Raw genomic sequence first — 12,161 nt, 5'->3', positions numbered from 1 at the left:
TGTTGAAGCATTTTACTAACCTCATTCCTTTTTGGATCTGGAACACATTTTAGAATTTCCTAACAGAGGTCACTGTTGTTTAGAAATCTGCAACTGGAGAAGGGAATGGCAACCCACTCCAATATTCTTGCCTGGAGAATCCCATGGACAGAGGAGCTTGGTGGCTATAGACCATGGGGTTGCAAAGAGTCAGACACGACTTTGAGAATAAACCACAACCCCAGAGACCTGCAGGGGTTTCTTTTCTGCAAATGCCACCAGCAGATTTTCATTTTGTCAACAGTGTGCATGCACGCACTACATAGATCCGCATCATTTATGGTATAAATTGTATCCTTGCTAGATTTCTCCCATCTCTCACTTAAAAGGACATTAGATTAGCAAATGATACAAAAGCTTTGTTGTTTTGTTTAAGACAAAGGCGAGCTTTCCTAAGCTTGAACTTATAGTTCTTCAAAACAAAAACAAGACACAAGAACTAAAATGTCCTGGACAAGAAAAAATTATTTTGAACCAAAAAATGAATCATGCACTATTCTTGGAACCAGGGATGTGGCAGAAAAGAAACAAAATTCCAGTGCTGGTGAAGCCTCCCTTCACCTCAGGAGAAACAGACTAAAAGACACATGGACAAAGAAATACATATTCCAGGAAATAACAAGGGTAACGGAGAATAACAAAGCAGAATAAAGGAGTAGGGAGGATGGGGGAGAAAGATTACTTAAGGGGTAGCAGAGAAGAACTGTCAAATAAAGTGGCATTTGACTAGAGACCTAAGGCAGCTTGGGAGAGAGCTATGTGGATGTCCAGAAGAACATTCCAGCAACAGAGGACAAAAAGTTCACAGGCCCTGAGCTGGATGCACAGGACATATGTGTGAGCAAAAGCAGGAGGCCAGCATGGCGGAGCTCAGAGAATGGGGGGATGGTGGGGTAGAGGGATATGGATGTTGGGAGATGATGGGGGTGGGGCCAGGGGCTGGTGCCAGCTCATGTGTAAACTTATAGACAATTTTAAGAACACCAAGTGAGGGAATTCGTGGGCTGTTTGGTGGTTAGAACTCCATGCTTTCACTGCCCGGGTTCAATCCCTGGTCAGGGAACTAGGATCCCACAAGCTAGGAGGTGCAGCCAAAAAAAAAAAAAAAAGAAAAAGAAAAAGTATATAAAAACATGCAAAAAAAAGGAAAATAGTCAAGAAGAGCTAACATTTATTTTCTGAGTACTTACTATATACTGTGCTTATGCTTTGTGCTTGACATATATTGTCCTTTTAAAACCCATTTGAAAAACGAAGTGAAAACACCTCCTCTGATTTTTATAGTCCTTGTAGTGGTGGTTTAGTTGCTAAGTTGTGTCCAACTCTTGCAACCCCACGGACTGTAGCCTGCCAGGCTCCTGTGTCCATGGCATTCTCCAGGTAAGAATACTGGAGTGGGTTCCCATTTCCTTCTCCAGGGGATCTTCCCGACCCAAGGATCAAACCTGGGTCTCCCGCACTGCAGGCAGATTGTTTACCTGTAAAGTAGGTACTATTACCATTATATCCATTTTGTGGATGAGGAAAATGAGACCCAGAGGGGACACAAAACTCCACAGCTGGAAAGTGGCGAGACCAAGTTCGTACTCAGCCACCTTTCCACCATACACTTTGATGGGTCCTCTTGGGATTGTGGGTACTACTTCCTCCCCCCTCTTTCCTTCAAACTTTTCTGGACTGTATACATCTATAATCTAAAACTGGAGTTAAATTTAAAAAGAATTCCATAACACCTGTCAGTTTTTTCAGAATCTGAGTCTCTTCCTGAAGTGCAGACTTTTGAGACACCCAGTCAGATAGCCATCACCCTTGCTTTGCATAAAGCCATGGAGTTTCTACCTGCACCATCCTTAGCCAAGAACTTGGGTGGGGTGCCAACTTGCTGGTTTCATCTCCTCCCACACAAACCGGAGGCTACACAGCATTTATCCCTCAGCCTCTAACTGCAGACAAGCCTACAAGTTCTTTCCGTGGGAGCCAGTGTGGGAGGCAAACATTTCCCTGAAGAATGACGAGCCTGCCTCTTGGAGCTGCTGTGAGGCGATGGCAACCCACACAGCTAACACAAGTGAAGTGAAGTGAAGTGAAAGGCGCTCAGTCGTGTCTCACTCTTTGCAACCCCATGGGCTATATACTCCACGGAATTCTCCAGGCCAGAATACTGGAGTGGGCAGCCTTTCCCTTCTCCAGGGGATCTTCCCAACCCAGGGATCAAACCCAGGTCTCCCGCATTGCAGGCGGATTCTTTACCAGCTGAGCCACAAGGGAAGCCCAAGAATACTGGAGTGGGTAGCCTATCCCTTCTTCCAGCTAACACAAGGGATCGGTTTTAACAAGTTAACCCTTTGTGTTTTGTAGGGCAGTGGTTTACAGAGGAGAAGTTATAACTGAAGTGTTTGGGATCATTGCTTAGCATCAAAAATGATAGCTTATTATTGTTATTGTTATTTAGTCACTCAGTTGTGTCCAACTCTTTGCGATCCCATGGACTATAGCCCACCAGGCTCCTCTGTCCCTGGGATTCTCCAGGCAAGAATACTGGAGTGGGTTGCCATTTGCTTCTCTGATAGCTTGTATGCAAATCTAAAAAAAAAAAAAAAAAAAGTCCAAATGAACTTATTCACAAAACAAGAACAAACTCACAGAGAACAGATTTATGGTTACCAGGGGAAAGGGGTGGGGGATAGATTGAGAGTTTGGGATTGACATATACACGCTGCTGTTTTTAAAACAGAAAATCACAGACTTCCCTGGCAGTCAAGTGGTTAAGGCTCTGTGCTTCCAATGCAGGGGTCATGAATTCGATCCCTAGTCAAGGAACTAAGATCTTGTGTGGCACAGCCAAAAAATATATATATATATATAAAATAATAAAATAAAAAAAATAAAATAGATAACTAACAAGGACCTACTGTAAAACCAAACCAAAGCAGAAAACAACAACAACAGCAAAAATCCCCACAAAGGACTGAAGTAAGGTAAGTAAAGTCGCTCAGTCGTGTCCGACTCTTTGCGACCCCATGGACTGTAGCCTACCAGGCTCCTCCCTCCATGGGATTCTCCATGCAAGAGTACTGGAGCGGGTTGCCATTTCCTTCTCCAGGGGATCTTCCCAACCCAGGGATCAAACCAGGGTCTCCTGCATTCCAGGCAGACACTTTAACCTCTGAGCCACCAAATTGGGACCAATGTTGCTTTATGGTGGGTTGTATGCATAACAGATAAGTCACGGAATCATAGGCAGTTAAAACTGATAAAACAGATAACCTTTGTGCAATACACAAATGTTATGCTTCAGAAAAAAGAGGCTCCAGAAGAGAAGAAAACCTGAGGTCCAAGGGGCAGAGCAGCCCAGGGATTATGCACTCAGGCTGGTTTGTCCACTCCGTGGCCATCCACCCCTTTTCTACTAGTATTGTTATCCCCATTTTACAGAAATGGGGACACGGAGGCTCAGCTGAGGAAATCTCTTGTTCAAGTTGCCATTGAAAGTGTACGCAGGATTCAAAACAAGATTTCTCTGATTTCAAATTTCATGCATGTCTTTTCAAAAAATAATCCACTGCCTTAAGCCAGAAAACCTATGTACTACCTTTTAATATCTATGTGACCTTGAGTCTCTATTTCACTATCTGTAAAATAAGGATAATACTATAGGAGGTGAGATTAAATAAGGTGAGCTCATGCACTTACACTGCAATGTGCTATAAAAGTTTGAGACCTTTTTTTTTTTAATATCTAAGGTCACATGGCTAGCTAGTGGCAAAGTGCACTGTGATCATTTCTTTTCAAGTACAGTATGAATCATAGGTCTACCACTAACTAGCTCAGCTTCCTCATCTGTAAAATGGGTATGATAATAGAACGTATTTCATCATTTTGCTGTGAGGCTACATAGGCAGAGGGCTTGGCACAGCATCCGGCCTTCAGTAGGTGCTAAATAAATGGCGGGTGTTTTCCTGCCTTCCTCTTCTTTTCTCTGACCATAAGCAAACTCACTTTTCAGACACTTTAAGACTGTCTTAGACTCTAGGAATGATTTTTTCATCTCCTCCACCCCAACATGAATCAGTAAAAAGATCTCACATTATATATGATTTTTAATGACTTCTAAAAATATTTTTTTAAAATATATTAGCTATATTAATTGTGTTTATTTATTTGGCTGCCCCAGGTCCTAGCTGCAGCACAAGGGATCTGCGGTCTTTGTCGCAGCATGCAGGATCTTTAGTTGTGGCAGGTGAACTCTTGGTTGTGGCATGTGGGATCCCATTCCTTGACCAAGGATTGAACCGTGGCTGCCTGCATTGGGAGCTCAGAGTCTTAGGAAGTCCCTACTTTTTAATGACATTTAAAAATGTTGCATTTGAAATATATTGTTGGTTTTGATGGCACAGATTTTTCCCCTTGAACTTTGGAACCAATACATTTATTTTTTCCAGGTCTCAGACATTTCCATGGGCCTTACAGAGGGATTAGGCTCTGGGTTCTGTATCTGTTGTCCCCAGCGTACAAAGTTAGCCTGGTGACACCTTGGTGAAGAAGGAGGGCCAAGAGACTGTTTTGCCTGCCCAGGCACAGGAAGCAGAGTTGAGCTCTCAGAATTAAAGCTAGAGGGTACGCTGTGCCCACCAGCCCTCTGCTCAAGTAGAACCAGCCCGGAGAGGACAGCATTTGTCTCCACATTGTTCCTGGCCCTGGACCTTCACCTGCAGAGGACAGCAGCTGAGTGGGTGCTGGAGCAGGCAGGAGAAGGACACAGCCACCCCCCTCATCCCATCTCCCTTCCGTGGTGAAAGCAGAACTGCAGGATCCCCAGTGATCAAATTCAGAGAAATTGCTGCTTTGCATTGATGAGGGCTTATGCATTCTCTCATATTGTCTTGTTTTAAACCTCACAATAACTGTGAAAGGTAGGGGGCGCTGTTGTCGCCATTTTACAGATGAAGAAATTGGCAGAGAGTCAGTTCACCCAGCTAATGAGCACTGGAGCTGAAATTCCAAACAGGTCTGTGCCCTCAACACTCACTATACTTGATGCCAAGTTTATTTATAGTCTCAATGATTAATGAATAATAATGATAGCTAAGATTGGTACCTTTTCTTAAAACTCAAGGATTTTGAGAATACATTCTTACTGTAAAAGATCCAAGCAGTGTGGATATAGAGTTTCTTAATTTTCATGAGATTTCCCCAGATGAGGTGTCTTCATGGTAATGTTTGAGAATCTCTGGTCCAAAGGATAAAGTGTTAAAGTGCCCACCTCCCCACACCCTCCCAGTCTCACTCTGGGTCCTGGGGGTAATTGCCAGGGACAGTGGTGTGTGGAGAGTCCTCTGGACAAACACCCCTCCCCGCTTTTTTTCTGGTTGAACACAGTGATTTATTTGAAAATATTATACTTTTTTTTTCAAATACAGTAATAGAAGGGGTTCCAGCAAGTCATATGGAGGGAGATGTTGAGGGGAGAGTGTAGGAGGAGAAGAAGGAAAAACATTATGGGAAGCCCACCAGAAGGGGTAGGCAACCATATTATGTGTCGTTAGAATTGAAGGTGGATAGGGACTTCCCCCAGGGGCACTAGTAGTAAAGAACCCACCTGCCTATGGAGGAGACAAAAGAGACTTGAGTTGGATACCTGGTTTGGGAAGATCCCCTGGAGGAGGAAATGGCAACCCGCTCCAGTATTCTTGCCTGGAGAATCCCATGGTCAGAGGAACCTGGTGGGCTACAGTTCACAGGGGTGCAAAGAGTCAGACACATTCTGAAGCAACTTACCAGCATGCAGGGACTTCCCCAGTGGTCCAGTGGTTAAAACTCTGCTTTTTTAATGTGGAGGGTATGAGTTCAATCCCTAGTCAGGGAACTAAGGTCTCATATGCTGTGGAATGTGGCCAAAAATTTTTTTTAAAAATTGAAAGTAGATAGACAGGGCCTCTCCCTGCTGAATGGCGCACTTGGAGAAGTCCCCAACTGCCTCTGAAGTTGTCTAGGCTTCGACTGACTGCACCTCTCTTCCCCACCACGCTACTCTTTTTTTGTGAGTTGACCAATAATAACGTCAAGGAGCACTTTTCTTTCTTCCGTTTTAAAAAAACACTTAGTTTTTAATCTATTTTGGCTGTGCTGGGTCTTTGTCGGCACACACAGGCTCAGTAGTTGTCGGCACATGGGCTTAATTGCGGTACGTGGGATCTTAGTTCCCTGGCCAGGGATTGAACTCGGGCCCCCTGAGTGTGGAGTCTCATCCACTGGACCACCAGGGGAGTCCCAAGGAGGACTTTTCTACCAGGGCCATAATCTGTTATTCAGGAGAGATGGCTCTTCCAGGTGAAGCCGTACACCAGCCTTCCAATGACCAGCTTTGCTGCCTAAGGCACAAAGGGCACTGAACATCCAATAGCTCACTGTCCTCACTTGGAGCTTATCCTCAAAGAGCTTGACTTCTAACTCATTTTCATTTGAGGCAAAAGCATTAGGAGAGTTGATCCTAATATGCTAGCAACTGTGAACCCCAACTTTATGAAATGAAATATCATTTCTCAGCTACTTAGCCATATTACTTAACCTTAGTTAGCCTTTGCCCATTTGCAGGAAACTCAGTTGAAACCAACCCTGACCACCCCCTGCAATAACTCAGTGCCTCTTCAGACCATGATGGGATGCTATTTGCTGCACTTGGACCAAGCCTAGGTGCAAAATAATCCCAGAAATGCCCTTTTTACCCTGTATTGGAAACACCATGTAACAGTGGGAAACCAGGAGGGTGGTGGTGTCAAGTGCCAGTTTCTCTAGCTGCTGAGACCACAAACCTAAAGTCCTGTGTTTTTTCATCATTAGATCATTAGTGACTACAGGGATGGCTCTGAGACTGATTTTTTTTTTTTATTAAAAAGTAAAGGGACTTCCTTGGTAGTCCAGTGGTTAAGAATCCGCCTTGCTATGCAGAGAACATGGGTTTGATCCCTGGTCGGGGAACTAGGATCCCACATGCCTTAGAGTGTGCCCATGTGCCACAACTACGACCTGATGCAGCCAAATGAATAAATATTTTTTAAAAGATCTCTTGGGGAAAAGAAAAGTAGAGAAGGAAGTTTTTATTTTAGTAGAACTTTGTCTAACAATGGGGTCTGAGTGACACAGTGACACAGATATACCTGTATCTGGCTGGTGTCAGTGGGTTTCTATACTTCATGAGCAAGACTCGGAGAGAGCTTGAGGGACCAGGCAAGGAGATTAACCGAAGATGTTAACTGACAGCTTCCAAGGTTGCTAACTATAGCTATATCCTGAGCACCACACACTGCCTCTTCTATAATTAGTCTCTTAAACAACTATTTCATTCCACTGCTTCCCCGGGCAACCAACCAAGACCACAGTGAAAGTAACAAGAAAATACCTCTGAGAGTAAAACTCTTACAGTTAAATAAAATAGAAATGTTAATTCACCATTGTATTTATTTGTCAGACAATTGTAAGCCACTGCAGGGGACAAGTGAAGCATCGTTATCTCTGTCCCCTAGGAACTTTTAAAATCTAATTGGGAGGAAAAGGACACACCAATTGTAGTTTAAATATCTTCACTGATTTAAAAAAAAAAGGAAAAATAGAAAAAAGTATTTTAAAAATCATAAACTTTTTCATTGGGTTCCTTATAAATGTTTCTCTTCATTTTTATGTGCTTTTAAAAATAAAATGACTACCACACTACATATATAGTTTTGTAGTCTGCTTCTTTGCTTAATTTTACTTACCAGGAGAAGCAGAAAAGGAAGTCTTTATCCCCCCTTCCAACGTTACAGCATATATGATAGATAAAGGGTTAATGTTATACAGACAAGGGCTCTTACAAACTAAGAAAAATAATGGAACACCTCAATAGAAATAAAGAATCTGCCTGCAATATGGGAGACCCTGGGTTCGATCCCTGGGTTGGGAAAGTCCCCTGGAGAAGGGAAAGGCTACTCTAGTATTTTGGCCTGGAGAATTCCATGGATAGCCCATGAGGTCGCAAAGAGTCAAACATGACTGACTGACATTCACTTTCTTTCTTTCAATAGAAACGGGCAAAGAACACACAAGTAGGAAAGTCACCAAAAAAGAAATACAAGTGGCCAATAAACATATTTAAGATATTCAGATTCACTAGAAATTCAAGAAATGCAAAATAACTAATGAGATCTCATTTTTCACCAGCCAAATTGGCAAACATTTTTTATAACATTCACATCTTCAGTGAGATATCTAGTACATTAATAAAAGCCTTGAAATGTTCACATCTTTCTCTACTGGAGTTTTTATTCTTAAGAAAAAAAGCACTATAATCTATAGGCTAGCACAGGGAACTCCCTTAACACTCTGCAATGACCCACATGGGATAAGAATCCGAAAGAGGTGGGTACATGCATCTGCACAACTGCCTCACTTTGTTGTCTAGCAGAAACAAATGCAACATTTTAATCAACTTATACTCCAAAAAATGTTTTTAAAAAGTAAAGAAGGAAAAAAGCATTATAATTTACAATGGGTAAAAAAAAAACAACTGAAAGAAATATAAATATTATGTAGCATTAATTCAGTTGAGTTCAGTCACTCAGTCATGTCCGACTCTCTGCAATCCCAAGGACTGCAGCACGCCAGGCTTCCCTGTACATCACTAACTCATGGAACTTGCTCAAACTCATGTCTATCGAGTTGGTAATGCCATCCAGTGATCTCATCCTCTGTCATCCCCTTCTCCTCCTGCCTTCAATCTTGCCCAGCATCAGGATCTTTTCCAATGAGTCAGTTCTTCAAATTAGGTGGCCAAAGTATTGGAGTTTCAGCTTCAGCATCAGTCCATCAGTAGCATTGATTAAATTATTATATATCCATCAGTGGGCTTCCCTGATAGCTCAGTTGGTAAAGAATCCACCTGCAATGCAGGAGACTCCAGTTAGATTCCTGGTTCGGGAAGATCCGCTGGAGAAGGGATAGGCTACCCAATCCAGTATTCTTGAGATTTCCTTGTGGTTCAGCTGGTAAAGAATCCGCCCGCAATGCGGGAGACCTGGGTTTGACCGCTGGGTTCGGAAGAAACTCTGGAGAAGGGAAAGGCTACCCACTCCAGTATTCAGGCCTGGAGAATTCCATGGACTGTATGGTCCATGGGGTCACAAAGAGTGGACACCACTGACTTTCACATGAATAAAATATGTACAGAAATTAAACATCATATTTTCCTTTTTAAAAATTTTTGTTGAAGTATGATTGATCTACAGTGTTGTGCCAATCCCAGGTGTGAATCTGGGAAAAAGTGAAACTGCTGTACAAACACATAAACCCACTCCTTTTTAGGTTTCCCTACCACACAGGCCATCACAGAGCACTGAGTAGAGTTCCTTGTGCTACACAGTAGGCCCTTATTAGTATCGATTTTGTATACGGTAGTGTGTGTGTCAATTCCCAATCTTCCAGTTTATCCCTCCCCCTCTTGTTACCTCCCCCCAACCATAAGTTTATTTTCTACCTCTGTAAATCTATTTCTGTTTTGTAGATAAGTTCATTTGTACCCTTTTTTTTTTTAAGATTCCACATATAAGCGATATCATATGATATTTGTCTTTCTCTATCTGACTTTACTCAGTATGAGAATCTCTGTGTGTTAGTCCCTCGGTCGTGTCCCACTCTTAGCAAGCCCAAGAGGTTTAGCCCACCAGGCTCCTCCATCCATGGGATTTTTCAGGCAAGAATACTGGAGTGGGTTGCCATTTCCTTCTCCGATGAGAATCTCTAGGTCCATGCATCTTGCTGCAAATGGCATTGTTTTGTTCTTTTTAATGGCCGAGTAATATTCCATTGCATACATACCACATCTTCTTTATCCAGTCCTCTGTTGGTGGACATTTAGGTTGCTTCTATGTCCTGGCCATTTGTGAATAGTGCTGCAACGAACATGGGAGTGCATGTATCTTTTCAAATTATCTTTTTTTTCTGGGTATATGGCCAGGAGTGGGACTGCTGGATCATATAATAGTTCTATTTTCAGTTTTTTAAGGAACTTCCATACTCTACTCCATAGTGACTCTACCAGTTTGCATTCCCACCAACAGTATGAGGGTTTCCTTTTCTCCACACCCTCACCAGCATTTATTGTTTGTAGGCTTTTTGATAATGGCCCTTCTGACTGCTGTGACCAGTTTTTATTTGCATTTCTCTAGTAATTAGTGATGTTGAGCATCTTTTTATGTGCTTTGGACAGGCTCTTTCTTGTTCACTGTCTTATTTGATGGTTATAGAGAAGTAGACCAGATGTCAAACACCCTCAGCCCAACTGGCTTGCTTAGAGTCCTCAGCCTGGGTTGTTGCTGTTGTTCAGTCACTCAGTTGTCTCCAGCTCTTTGCAACCCCATGGACTGCAGCATGCCAGGCTTCCCTGTCTTTCACTATATCCCGGAGCTGGCTCAAACTCATGTCCATTGAGTCAGTGATGCCATCCAACCATCTCACCCTCTGTCGTCCCCTTCTTCTGCCTTCAATCTTTCCCAGAATCAGGGTCTTTTCTAATGAGTTGGCTCTTTGCATTAGGTGGCCAAAGTATGGGAGCTTCAGCTGCAACATCAGTCCTTCTAATGAATATTCAGGATTGATTCCCTTTAGGATTGACTGGTTTGATCTCCTTGCAGTCCAAGGGGCCCGGGATGAGGAAACCCAGTAACCTGCCTCCCTCTTCAGGGTCCTTGTGCTCACCTTCTTCTCCATGACATGATAATTAGACCTCAATTCCTTACAGTCTGTGACTAATTCCATAGAAGCCTGTGGCTCCGTTCTCTTATGGGTAGCATAGATGTATCATGAAAGCATTCTGGGATCAAGCACTCTGACACTGTAGACAGGGCAGATGTCCAACAGCCAAGTCAACAAGATAATTTCATGTGTGAGAGTGCTCTGAAAAAATAAAATGGGAGGGTCATTTGGAGTCACCCAGCTAGAGACCAGATGGGTGGAAAGAAGTGGAACTTGAGCAAAGGCAGTCAGAGAAGTCTTATCTGAGGAGATGATTCTCCAGCTGAGACCTCAATGAAGAAGAGAAGGCAGCCGTGCGATGACCCGAGAGGACTGGGGAAAGCGGCAGAGTCACGAAAGAGGCCCCGTGAGGAGAGCGAGTGGACGGGGTTGGGGCCAAGGAGAAGAGAAGGGGTCTATGGTCGGCCTCCACAGTGAGGAGACTGGAGCCTGAGGTCTGCCCGTGTCTGAACCTCTGGCCCTCTCAGCCATTCTTTCCACTCTCCTGACCTCTCCCAAAGTCAGGCCTTTGAGGCCGTGGGCATAAAGGCAAGCATCTGCACACACACACACACACACGCACATGCACACGCACGCACACACACTCTCACGTTTGCACAGAGAGGTCATAGGAAGCGCAAGGGAGCCTGGAAGGAGTTCCAGTTCTACTCTGACTAGTCTGGAACTTGCCAGAAGAGAGAAACACCAACAGCTGACACTCGAGCCGCAGACAAGGAGTTTCTGAAGTGAAGAAATGCTTATTGAGAACTTTGAGGGCTGACATCAGAGGGGAAGAGCTGCTCCACGTTTGTGGTTTGCTGAGAAAGTGCCTGCTTGAGGCAAACGGATGACCTCTGTATGGTCTGCAGAGGAAGCAAGGGCCCCGTGTGCCAGACAGAAGGAAAAAGTTTCTCAAACTTCCATAGCCAACCTGGCCGGCCTGACTGGAAGCAGGTGCGACCCACTTACCGCCATCGGCAGGAAAGCCCCCCAACTCTGCCCACTTTCTTGATGAAATGGGATGGTTGCTTTCTTTTCTCTACGTTAGAATGTTGCCCCTGTAGGTGTAATTTCAAATATGTTAGTGATCACTATTCGTGTGAAAAGTTTCACTTCCCCCCATTATAGACAGAGACTCTCAGTTAGGGTAAAAACTTAAAATGCAGGCATAGACGATCTACAAAAGGAGTTAAAATAAAAGGCATTGATTTTACCCCCTTAGCAAATCACATTTTCCTGGGAGTGATTAGGGAGCCGAGGACTGCCCCTGCCTCCACCCTCCCGCGCCCCCGCCGCTGGCCCCCAGCGTTTACCATGTGATCCTAAGCATGTTGACCTCTGAACTTTCATCTCCTTAT

At 43.8% G+C, this 12,161-nt stretch overlaps 1 protein-coding gene across 1 annotated transcript in view; it reads left to right on the top strand.

Annotated features, from left to right (window-relative positions):
• Positions 1-12,161, top strand: part of SMPDL3B (sphingomyelin phosphodiesterase acid like 3B) — a 31,693-nt gene that overhangs the window by 811 nt on the left and 18,721 nt on the right. The gene's annotated exons all lie outside the window — the stretch shown is intronic.

Source organism: Ovis canadensis, chromosome 2, assembly GCF_042477335.2.
Source record: "Ovis canadensis isolate MfBH-ARS-UI-01 breed Bighorn chromosome 2, ARS-UI_OviCan_v2, whole genome shotgun sequence".
In the NCBI taxonomy this organism is placed as follows: domain Eukaryota; kingdom Metazoa; phylum Chordata; class Mammalia; order Artiodactyla; family Bovidae; genus Ovis; species Ovis canadensis.
This window is presented reverse-complemented; position numbering and strand designations above follow the sequence as displayed.